Source organism: Anabrus simplex, chromosome 1 (assembly GCF_040414725.1).
Source record: "Anabrus simplex isolate iqAnaSimp1 chromosome 1, ASM4041472v1, whole genome shotgun sequence".
NCBI lineage: Eukaryota > Metazoa > Arthropoda > Insecta > Orthoptera > Tettigoniidae > Anabrus > Anabrus simplex.
In genome coordinates, this window is record NC_090265.1 from 1,322,041,547 (window position 1) to 1,322,054,299 (window position 12,753).

Consider the following 12,753-nt stretch of genomic DNA (forward strand, 5'->3'; position numbering starts at 1 on the left):
CTCGTACGTAGGTATTCTATTTGTACTTCAGATTTCGATGTAGATAACCTCTGTAGGTTCGAAACCGTACTTGGTCCTATAGACTAACTTCACTAGAGACAAGCAAAAACGGCTTATGCTAAATACTGTTCGTCTTCTGATTCTCTTAGATTCCTGCAGATGTCAGAAACCTATCAAAATAAAAAAAGGAAGAGGTTCTTTATGCTTTATCGGGAGGTGATTATTTAAACCTGACGCATAAATGATGAATTGCGCCAATGAAAACTGTTACTGACGGAAAGAGAGATAAAGAATGTTCGCTAATTCGCATTAACTTGTCACCCATGCCATAGGCCCTGCGGAAATATTGTTCGTAATCGCAGTTGGACTCGACCAGTGAGACTTCTAACACATGTTGCATCAGTGAGATCTGATCAGAAGCATATGGAAAGGACTCAGTATCTTGCATCTGGGAGATAGTGGGTTCGAACCCCACTGTCGGTGCCCTGAAGATGGTTTTCCTTGGTCTCCCATTTTCACACTAGGCAAATTCTGGGGCTGTTTCTTAATTAAGGCCACGGCCGCTTCCTTCCCATTCCTAGGCCTTTCCTACCCCATCGTCGCCATAAGACCTATCTGTGTCGGTACGACGTAAAACAAATTGCAAAAAAAAAAAAAAAAAGTGATTCGGTATAATTTGTTTAAATTTTGTCGTTACCAGATTCACACCTTTATGTGAACTAATTTGTAAACTGATTAAACTTTGTGCTGTGGCAGCGTGTGTAAAGAGTATTAGCTCCAAGTTGTAGCCAGCTAAGGAACGTAGTAAGCTGTTCCAAAGACGATTTAATCGAAACCGATGGTAGTATTATTCGCTGTTCCTTGTGTGACATCAGTTTTAAGGTAGTTGGAAAACATATAAAAGACAAAATAGTTCAATATCTTTAATATATGATACAAGGCATCAGAAAAATAAAGAAATTCGTGGGAAAAATTTCTACACAGTCGTACATACGAAAACATCTGTGCAGAAGGCAGAAAGGAACAGGAAGAAATGGAATTCTTTCTTCGCCAACCATGTAGTTGCCTTTGTACAATGCGGCATTTCCTTTCTTTCCTTCCTCCTTTCTTTCTTTATTTCTTTCTTTCTTAAACTGTTTGCCCTCCAGGGTTGGCTTTTCCTTCGGACTCAGCGAGGGATCCCACCTCTACCGCCTCAAGGGCAGTGTCCTGGAGCTTAAGACTCTGGATCGGAGGATACAACTGGGGAGAATGACTAGTTCCTCGCCCAGGTGGCTCCACCTGCTATGCTGAACAGGGCCCTTGTGGGGGGATGGGAAGCCTGGAAGGGATAGACAAGGAAGAGGGAAGGAAGCGGCCGTGGCCTTAAATTAGGTACCATCCTGACATTTGCCTGGAGAAGTGTGAAACCACGGAAAACCACTTCCAGGATGGCTGAGGTGGGAATCGAACCCACCTCTACTCAGTTGACCTCCCGCTTCTGAGTGGACCCCGTTCCAGCCCTCCTACAACTTTTCAAATTTCGTGGCAGAGCCGGGAATCGAACCCGGGCCTCCGGGGGGGTGGCAGCTAATCACGCTAACCACTACATCACAGAGGCGGACGGCATTTCCTTTCAGAACCTAAATATCGATGGCCTAGAGTGAAAACTTCGTACCCCAATTTTTTTTAATTTTTTTTTTTAGAAATTGAAAAATGTGTAATATGTGTACTGTACTGTTAAATACCCGTACCTCAGCCTCTGAATGTATCAGATCATGTCATCCTGCGCTTTTAAGACATCTATTGACATAAGAGATACCCACATACACAACTAATGGAGGAGTTTTCAAATTAATACCTCGTATATAAATGTTAAGAAAACATTACTGTCGGAATACCTCGTATATCACTGAAGTGCCCCTGAATAAGAGAAGGAATCCTTGTGTCGTTCCTTTACGACGTTTTCTCTCTTGCTGTTAGCATCCCAATGAAGTATTAGACTATACTATTTAGATTATAGTCTATTTGTTTCTACAGTATCCTTGACCTAAATGCTGATTGATTGATTGATTGATTGATTGATTGATTGATCGATTGATTGATTGATTGATTGATTGATTGATTGATTGATTGATTGATTGATTGATTGATTGATTGATTGATTGATTGATTGATTGATTGATTGATTGATTGATTGATTGATTGATTGATTGATTGATTGATTGATTGATTGATTGATTGATTGATTGATTGATTGACGTCTATTCAGAAGATCCTAAATGTTCTCCATACAGTCCCTCAAAATGGAACACGAGATTAAAAAAAAGGAAATAATCGAAGGCATTATTCCTCACATGAGTGGTAGAGATGATGCTGTAGATCCTACGTCCAATCTCTCAGTAGACGAAATCGAGGATGAATGTGAAGAAAATGTTGATGAGAACACTAACATTCCTGAACGAAATTATAGAGATAGATCAGACGCACGAACGTGAAGATGTGAAAAAATGAAAGCAAAATGGTTGAAAGACGAAAATTATTCGGGTAGAAGAGAAACTGACGGCGGAAAAACGATGTTCTTCGTTCCAAAAATGCAGGATCATTGAGGCCGGTAAGTTCTTGCATATAATGGAAAAGGTAAGTGTCTGTTACTACAAGAAGTGAATGGAAGTATATCTGTGAAGAATTTGGGGATTTATCTTCGGAAGAAAGGAAGGCAATGATACAGCAACTTGTGGACCACCAGCCTGTAAAACAAAGAAGACCGACATAGGAGATTCTCGTTGATCAAGTTTTAATTACAATCTCAAAAATTTACGAAATGAATGAAAGACGGAAATTATCCGGCTAGAAGAAAAACTGACGGCGGAAAATCTATGTTCTATTTTTTCCAAAAATTTAAGACAACATTCCTGAACACACTAGATCTTGGAGAGTGTACTTTTCAGTACAGGCTTACGGAATCTAACGTGGATCGTAACCAAAATGCAACCCTGGAGTTAGAAGTAAGGAAGCGAATATGATACTGAGTTTTTCGGAGCACCGTCGAAAACTTGAATGTCATTATTGCAGAAAGTCCTGAACAAAATTTTACCTTGAACCTGCTTGTCAAACAAGTACAGCACTTTATCGCGAGAACCTAGCTCGTTGTCAGTCATTGAAGGACGAGCAAACCGTTCCGTATTACACATTTTGTTCAATATTTGATGAAGGAAATCTTGGTGTATTTTTCCCAAGGAAGTGTGATAGCTGTTAGGTATATAAAATGGGGAAACTTAAAATAATCGAGCATGGAAGAAGCAGCGAGACAAGAAAAAGAAAATGACAAAGTACATACTGGCAAAGGAAAAGCTATTTACAAAATGGACTTGCAATCTTTGTTGCTATGCCCTTCATTGAAAGCATCCGATTTGTATGATAAGTCAAAGCTCAAATTACACGACTAGTAATAGTTAAGTTGTTTAAATATTTACGGGTAACGCCACAGGTCACAGGACTGTGGTGGTGGTGTTGGTGATTATTGTTTAAAGAGGAAGTACAACTAGGCAACCATCCTCTATATAACACTAATCAGAGAGAAAAAGTGGAAGGGGTCCAACAGTTTGAAAAATGAAGGTATCGGCCAAAGGAAGACAAGGGCCAGGAAGGGCGTGAAAATGAAAGACTTCCTAGGCCTCCATACGTAATACCGTCGGTGCCTGAAAAGAACAAGAGTTGACCAAGGGAGGTCGGATATGATAGATGAAAGTGATGAGCCTGGCACAAGTAAGTGGAAGAAATGCCAGGAATAAGCTGAGGGCCCCGTGGTCGCCAACCCACGCTCCAAACTTCAGAGCCATTGAGGCCCCTCTTAGTCGCCTCTTACGATAGGCAGGGGATAGCATGGGTGTTATTCTACCGCCCCTACCCACAGTGGGAGGTCACAGGACTGACTTCCACGAAGCATATTGAGGACAGGACTATTGCTGCAATAAAAACCACGATGAACATCCGCAATCTCTAATCTCCCTCACTCAGAACCGCTGTCATTTTCTGACACAAAGTCGCGCCTGTGCCATTATATGGTATAGATATAACATGGCCGTATCTGAATTTTTTTTTTGTTTAAATCTTCAGACTCTTACACAGAGTCAAAGACAGATTTATTTTTTAAAAAATGTCAGTATCTAAAAGGTTACCCCAACCCGACTTGTATACCAACTGGCAAACTTTCATAAGGATCTAATGGTACTGATAACTTGATGCTTACCGTAGACAGTGATAAGTTTCTACAAGGGTGACTACAGAAACAGCAGAAATAGATCCAGAGTTTTTACGCACCCCAGCTATGATCAACGAGGAATGGAAAACAGCCAACTACGAGGTAACACTCCTACACGCGAGGAATATATGGTTTTCAATCTGTAATAGGTCCGACTCGTTGGCTGAATGGTCAGCATACTGGCCTTCGGTTCAGAGGGTCCCGGGTTCGATTCCCGGCCGAGTCGGGGATTTTAAACTTCATTAGTTAACTCCAATGGCCTGGAGGCTGGGTGTTTGTGCTGTCCCCAACATCCCTGCAACTCACACACCACACACAACACTATCCTCCACCGCAATAACACGCAGTTACCTACATATGGCCGATACCGCCCGCCCTCATCGGAGGGTCTGCCTTACAAGGGCTGCACTCGGCTACAAATAGCCACACGTAAATATTATTATTATAATCTGTAATAGGAAAGGCTATTATCAAGTGTTGAGTGAATGCATGTGCAAAATTTGCGGACTATGCTGCTCATTATACCACCTGTTCGAGTGCACATTAAGAAGCCTGCGTTATGATAAAAACAATAACTGGCAATAACAGTCAAACAATTTTCTCAGTCAATCGGTACGCATCGTGTTTAATGAATGAAAATTCACAGCCTGTTTCCAGTCATTCGACCGGGTCAGGAATGGAATGAATGAAGCCCCCATCTAGCGGCGAGGATAGGATTGTGCCGGCTGCCGAAGCCTGTCGCACTCCCCTGGGGCAATGATTAATGAACGACAGATGAAATGAAAGGATATTGGAGAGTGTTGCTGGAATGAAATATGACAGGGAAAACCGGAGTACGCGGAGAAAAACCTGTGCGGCCTCCGTTTTGTCCAGCACAAATCTCACATGGAGTGACCGGGATTTGAACCACGGAACCCAGTGGTGAGAGGCCGACGCGTGCCGCCTGAGCCACGGAGGCTCATATCGTGTTTAATAAATCTCTTAATTAAATACATTGATTAAAAAAGCAAATTCTTATCAATCAAAAGACACGGTTTGTAACATTCGAATGTAAACGTTTTATACCCAATGTACAGCACATGAATTTTCTATTTTTTCGTGAAACTTTTCCAACTTGTTCTGCTTGCACGCTTTGTTTCAAATGAGATGAATGGGAATTTCACATTGTTTTACGGGAATGATTTCAGAGGATACTCTCTAAAATTGGCATTAAACTTGAATGAGGCGTGTGCTATGCGAGCTCAGAGCGCCAGGGAGGGTATTGCTGCTTGGCATGCACGGGAGCGGAATGGCAATAATGTATCGCTTGCCTTCGCCAAATACACTCAAGGTTGTCGGTGACATAACAGCGCGAACAAATCAACCTGTGCAGTTTCGTGCTGGACACGTGAGCTGAGGTCATGTGAGGAGAATGAAAACACTGCTGCCAAAATAGAGGATTCAGAACTCTGTAATATCCGGTAGCAGGTAGAAGTCGCGTAGCAAGTTTCATATTCCCCAGCAGTTCCTCGGATGCTATTCTGCTAGGTTCTAATCACTCTTCTTACATAAATCAGTTTGCCTTTCCCTAATCACCGTTACTTATTCACCGGACATGTTATATTAATCATATTCTCACGTTCTAATCAACATACATGACAGGCATGGGACGTAAATCAAATACTTCATGCCGAGTCAGAATCAGTACAAGTTCACACATTAATCAGCTTCTATACCTAGAACAAATTTAACTCTATTTAAGGCATGTTAAGTAAAATTAACTGTGCTTGGCTGTCATTAGCTTCTTTACCTCAACAATTACGTGAAGGATCTGTCCGGCTTCTCGACTGAATGGTCAGCGTAGTGGGGTTCGGTTCCTGGACAGGCCGGCGATTTTAGCAGAGTCCAGTTGATTCCTCTGGATAGAAAGCTCTATGTTTGTGTTCGTATTAATACACATTCATTTATTACAATTTGCTTTACGTCGCAGCGATGCAGATAGATCTTATGGCAACAATGGGATAGGAAAGAGATAGGAATGGAAAGGAAACGAATGTGGCTTCAAATAAGGTACACCGAGCTCGATAGCTGCAGTCGCTTAAGTGCGGCCAGTATCCAGTAATGGGTTCGAGCCCCACGGTCGGCAGCCCTGAAGATGGTTTTCCGGGGTTTCACATTTTCACACAAGGCAAATACCGGGGCTTTACCTTAATTAAGGCCACGGCTGCTTCCTTCCAATTCCTATGCCTTTCCTATTCCATCGTCGCCGTAAGACCTATCTGTGTCGGTGCGACGTAAAGCAAATAATAAATAAATAAATAAATAAATAAATAAATAAATAAATAAATAAATAAATAAATAAATAAAATAAGGTACAGCCCCAGCAATTGCCTTGGAATACACATTAATTTACAAGGAAAGTATCACACTAACAGGAGTACCAACCACCAGAGAAACACGCAATCGGATGGCGCCAGGGAAGTCATTCTGCTTGAAAAATAGACTTTATCCACATAGAGTACCGACCGTAAGTAGTTGAAAGGAAAGACTAAAAAGGAGGCGAATTACGTTAAAGGGAGCGTTATCAATTTTCCACCGAAGGTTGTTGTTATTCTAAGAGTCAAATCAGTTTCTCATCGCAAGATAGAATTTCAAAAGATTTGAAATGTTCCGAATCCGAGTTCAGAATTAAAATACATGTACTGGCTGGGAATCGAACTTAGTACCACCGCGTCACAGACTGGCACGCCACCCCTACAAAACGGCGCTGGTGATTACATTTATCTACGCTGTACTGAAAATCCTGGCTTTTACATAGACCTTAATCTTGGAATTATTTGCCTAACATATATTTGACAAGTGCTAATATGTATTTGAACTCTCAATCCACCGGTTAAAAGGGCAGATTTTTTCTGAAATTCTGCCACTTAATGCTGTCGACTGCAGCGAGCTCGTTGCCTGGTCGTCGCTATTCACAGCTCTTGGTATTGTAATCGTTCTTCATGCTCGGCCACCTAGTAACAGGATACTACAAACTGGAGGGAAGGTTCTTCTTCTTCCCACACGAGGGGAGTGTAAAATGTCACTTCCGTTAGCGGCGACAGGAAGGAGGGCCAAGGCCATTGTTTCAAGTAGCGAGCTTTTATATTTAAGCACCAGATACCCTCACGTACTGGTAATGTATTATTCACTTTTGTTTGCACAAGTCAATACTACCATTGTATGGCCTTGGGACTCATGGCCAGGCTTGTTTAGCTATAATTACATTCATTACGTGAACAAAGTAGCATTTGTGTATTCTTTGACGGACAAGTTTCTGATAGTTAACGTGTGACTGACCGAACTGGCTGCTACTAGACCTCTTTATAATCACAACTGAACCGATATGTTTCTGCACTCTTCTCTACACTGCTAGTACTGTGAGCATCGAGTAAATGAATCCAGCGCTGCATTGAATAATAATAATAATAATAATAATAATAATAATAATAATAATAATAATAATAATAATAATAATAATAATAATAATAATAACCGAGATCGATAGCTGCAGTCGCTTAAGTGCGGCCAGTATCCGGTATTCGGGAGATAGTGGGTTCGAACCCCACTGTCGGCAGCCCTGAAGATGGTTTTCCGTCGTTTCCCATTTTCACATCAGGCAAATGCTGGGGCTGTACCTTAACTAAGGCCACGGACGCTTCCTTCCCTTTCCTAGCCCTTTCCTGTCCCATCGTCGCCATAAGACATATCTGTGTCGCTGCGACGTAAAACAAATAGCAATAATAATAATAATAATAATAATAATAATAATAATAATAATAATAATAATCGTTTCAAATCCCACTAAATAAATTGGGGAGTTTTCAGAGACGCTTAGATGTCGGAATTTTGTCCCACATGAGCTCTTTTACGTGCCAACAAATCTACCGACACGACGCTGACGTGTTTGACCACCTTGGAATACCATCGGACTGAGCTGGGTTCGAAGCTGTCAAGATGAGGTCAGAAGGCCACCGTCTCAACCGTCTGAAGCAATGAATGAAAATCCACAGCCTGTTTCCAGTCATTCGACCGGGTCAGGAATGGAATGAATGAAGCCCCCTGTTAGCGACGATGATAGGAATTGTGCCGGCTGCCGAAACCTGTCGCACTCCTCTGGGGCAAATGATTAATGAATGACATATGAAATGAAATGATGTCGGAGAGTATTGATGGAATGAAATATGACAGGTAAAAGCGGAGTACTCGGAGAAAAACCTGTCCCGCCTCCGCTTTGTCCAGCACAAATCTCACATGGAATGACCGGGATTTGAACCATGGAACCCAGTGGTGAGAGGCCGGCGCGCTGTCACCTGAGCCACAGAGGCTACCGTATGAGGCAATAATAATAATAATAATAATAATAATAATAATAATAATAATAATAATAATAATAATAATAATAATAATAATAATAATAATAATCAATTCACTGCTTGCCTTTTTCCCTCTTATCAGGGGTCGGCACTGGTGTGGATTAAGCCTGGTTTTACGTGTCTTTCATAACACCAAACCCATGCAGAAAGATGTAATCATCACTGGTTGTTTCTATGGTGGTGTGATGTGTTGTATGTAAATGAAGACGTGCAATTAAAAATAACATTTGCTTTACGTCACCAAGTAGAGTGGTTGGTGTACCAACGCGGTACGGCTATGGGGCCAAGCTCTGCATTCGAGAAACAAGTGAGTTAAAACGCAACCTGAGAATAGTTTTCTGTGGTTTCCCATTTTCACTTCCAAGCAAATACCGGAACAGTTCCCATTCGTAGGCCACAGCCGATACCTTCCGCCTCCTTACCTAATTCCATTCACAATCATTAATTTCATCTTCATTAACTACTCAACTGAGACAGGCGTCAGTAAGGGCATCCAGCCGTGAAAGGAAACATGCTATGTAATTTCATCTCAACTCACTCCCGACCTCTTATCAGGGACTAATGGGTAGAACCACATACGAATTTGCTTTACGTCGCACGGACACAAGGAAGTCTTATGGCGTCGATGAAATCTATATATATATAAAATACGAGTTTTGTCTGTACATTGCTCAGAATTTGAAAAGAATGGTATTTCTGTATCGGCCATGTCCACAGTAACCAGAAAATGCACTTTTTACTTTTCCGTAATTTCTGTCTGTCTGTCTGTCTGTCTGTCTGTCTGTCTGTCTGTCTGTCTGTCTGTCTGTCTGTCTGTCTGTCTGTCTGTCTGTATGTATGTACACGCATCACTAGAAAACGGCCAAAGAGAATTTAATGAAAATCGGTATGTAAAGTCGGAGAATAATTCGCTACAATCTAGGCCATAAATAATTTTATTCACGCTGATAGAAATGGTAGTTTAGGGGAAGGCCTAAAATTTAATTTTCAAATATTTATGTTCTTAGTAGTCCTATCTTCATAAAAATTGGTATGCAAACTCGAAGAATACGTCGCTACAGTATAGCTTATGAATAATTTTATTCACGCTGAGCGAAATGGTAGTTTAGGGGAAGGCCTAACATTTAATTTTTAAATATTTACGTTATTAGTGGTACTATTTCATTGAAAATTGGTATGCAAAGTCGGAGAATGAGCCACTACAATTTAAGCTATAAGTAATTTTATTTACGCTGAGTAGAATGGTAGTTTAGGGGAAGGCCTAAATGTAATTCTCAAATATTTATATTATTAGTTGTCGTATCGATAAATACTACATAACCACAGAGAATTACATTTCCGACCATTTATGTCTTATGCATTTTTACCGTACCGGCTATGATAACAAAGATATTCATGAATTTGTACTTTGTTGCTAAGTCCATATCAACGCCGAGCCATGGGAAAATGGGTTCACAGAATTTAATGAAAATCGGTATATAGAGTCGGGGAATAAGAAAATACAGTCTAAGCTATAAACAATTTTATTCATCCTGGATGAAATTGTAGTTTAGGAGAAGGTGCCTATAGTAAAGTGTAATTTTTAAATACCAATGTTATTGGTCCTATCGAAAAGTACTATATAAAAAAGGTATAGAGAATAAAATTTCCGATCATTGATCTTTTATTCAGTTTTACCGTACCGACTTATCAAAGAGTGGTATTTCAGAGTAGGAAGAAAACGTAATGTGAAGGCGTATAATATCGAAAGTGCATAACATTGATCAACAATAACATTACATTGACCATTGTTTATTGTGATGTTCTTTGTCTCTTATGCTGCCTCTAAACTCCGAGTATAACAGCCTGACTGAATATTGGCGGAAAATAGGCGGGGAGTTAGAAAACTTTCTTCTTTAGCATGCCATTCCTCTGGTCCATACATTTTCTGCTACAGCTGGTACGTAACACACTTGATCATCATAGTATTTCAGCTATTCGATCCCTATTCTGACGCGCTGTTTCTTTGAGCAGTGTGCATTCTTAAGGCAGAGCCTCACTTAGTGGTAGTAGTAGTAGTAGTAGTATTAGTAGTAGTAGTATGGCCTGGTCTAGAATAACAATTTAGGCATTTTCCGAATTATAGCACCACAATATTCACTAAATAACTCAAAATTCAACTCTGAAAAGAGCCGTTTCTTAAGAAAAGCTTCTTTCTCTTCACTTTTATTAAATTCTACATTCAATTTATTCCAAACTAGCAGTGAAGAGGGGGTTTCTCTTCTGGCTTGGAGGAAAAATTTGCCTTCAAGTCAAGATTTTTCCGCCGCCAGTGTAGTGAATTGATATTTTCCGACTCACCGGGTACTCCTAGGAAACAGAATAGTAATTGGCATAGTTTTTGCCCTGGGAGTTTCCACTATTCGACCCTCTCCCAGCCGAAGAAAGCGGAAGAGTGTTCACAGATCACGGCTGTCTGTGGTTTGGTCATTCCAGGACTGGAACTTTGGACTGTTAGATAGGGAGCGTAGTCCTGTTTGTTAAAAGTGAGAAAATGTGTGGTGTTTCATTTGAACAATTATTTCGTAATATGAAAGCATTGCTTTTAATCGCGCCATTCCTATAGACGTCATTGTATGTTCATTTCAGTTGGGAAAACCACTAAGACAGTCTTTCTGAGGATGTAAAAAGGCATTATATTGAAAACATCATAACCTGATTGTGACTGATGGTATGAAATTGGGTCTACCATTACAGTGAAAATTCCCTCAGTCTTCATATGAGAAAATATGTTTGGTGTCCTCCCGTCGCGTTTCTAGGGTAACGTTAAGAGCTATACAATTTAAGACAATCTTGCTCACGTGTACACTACCTAACCTAGAATTCTGTATACAATGTAAATTCCGTAGCGAAGCACGGGTACATCAGCTAGTAGGAAATAGATTTGGACCAGGAAGGAAGCGACCGTGGCCTTAATTAAGGTACAGCCCCAACATCTGCGACGAATTAAGATGGGAAATCATGGAAAACTATCTTCAGAGCTGCCGACAGTGGACTTCGGACCCACTAACTCTCGAATTCAAGGTGGCAGCTAAGTCACTCAAACCGTGAAGCCACTCGCTCGGTAAGATGTGTTTAAGACGATCGCAAACATTCCCCCCAAGCTAGAGGAATTAACCAACCGCGTTTAAAATCCGTAGACCGGCGGGCACCGAACTCAGATCCTGTAAATAGAAGCCCGCTACGATAACCATTTAGCTAAACAGCCAGATAATAATAATAATAATAATAATAATAATAATAATAATAATAATAATAATAATAATAAAGAAAACATTCGTATAGGCTGGCCAGTAAGACCACTGGAGGAGTGAAAAGTAAAGGCTCTCTACCCGTATCCTCGCCACTGTGATAGAGATGTTAGCTCTAAGTCCGGCAACCTTTTGCCCTAGGAATTAACCTAGTACTCGGTTCTCCTGGAGGCTGAGTGAATCTCAGGGCCATATGCTTCTCCAGAAGTGGAAACCTCGTTTTTAATTATTTCGACTTTCTTAAGGGAAACCGAACCCATGTCCTTCCAGGTAAACTGAACACGCTTCGCCTAGGCAGCCCAAAATAGTAATACCTCAATAATACAGTAATAATAATAAGAAAAAGAAATAAAAAGAATAAGGGTATGTTCAGCTGTATAGCTCAGGCGGTAGAGCGCTGGCCTTCTGAGCCCAACTTGGATGGTTCGATCCTGTCTTAGTCCGGTGCAAGGTACGTAGAATACAACCTTGAGTCCGGTGGTATTTGAAAGTCCTCAAATACGTCAGCATCATGTTGGTAGATTTACTGGCACGAAGTGAATTCCTGTGGGACAAATTCCAGGACCTCCGCGTCTCTGAAAAACATAAAAAGTGTAGTTATAGGAACGTAAAACCCATAACATTATAATTCTAAAGATATAAAAAGAAGATATGGGTGTACATATAGGCTACTGTAAAGATCGGTGTTTAGGAAATAAATTGCAGGAATGAGGGATGTAACCGAGAAACATGCCACGAAAATTTCGGTGGAAGAGCAAGAATGGAAGGAACAAAGACTAATGACCTTCGGTGGGAGCGCAAAGAAAATTGCATACTATCTGAGCGA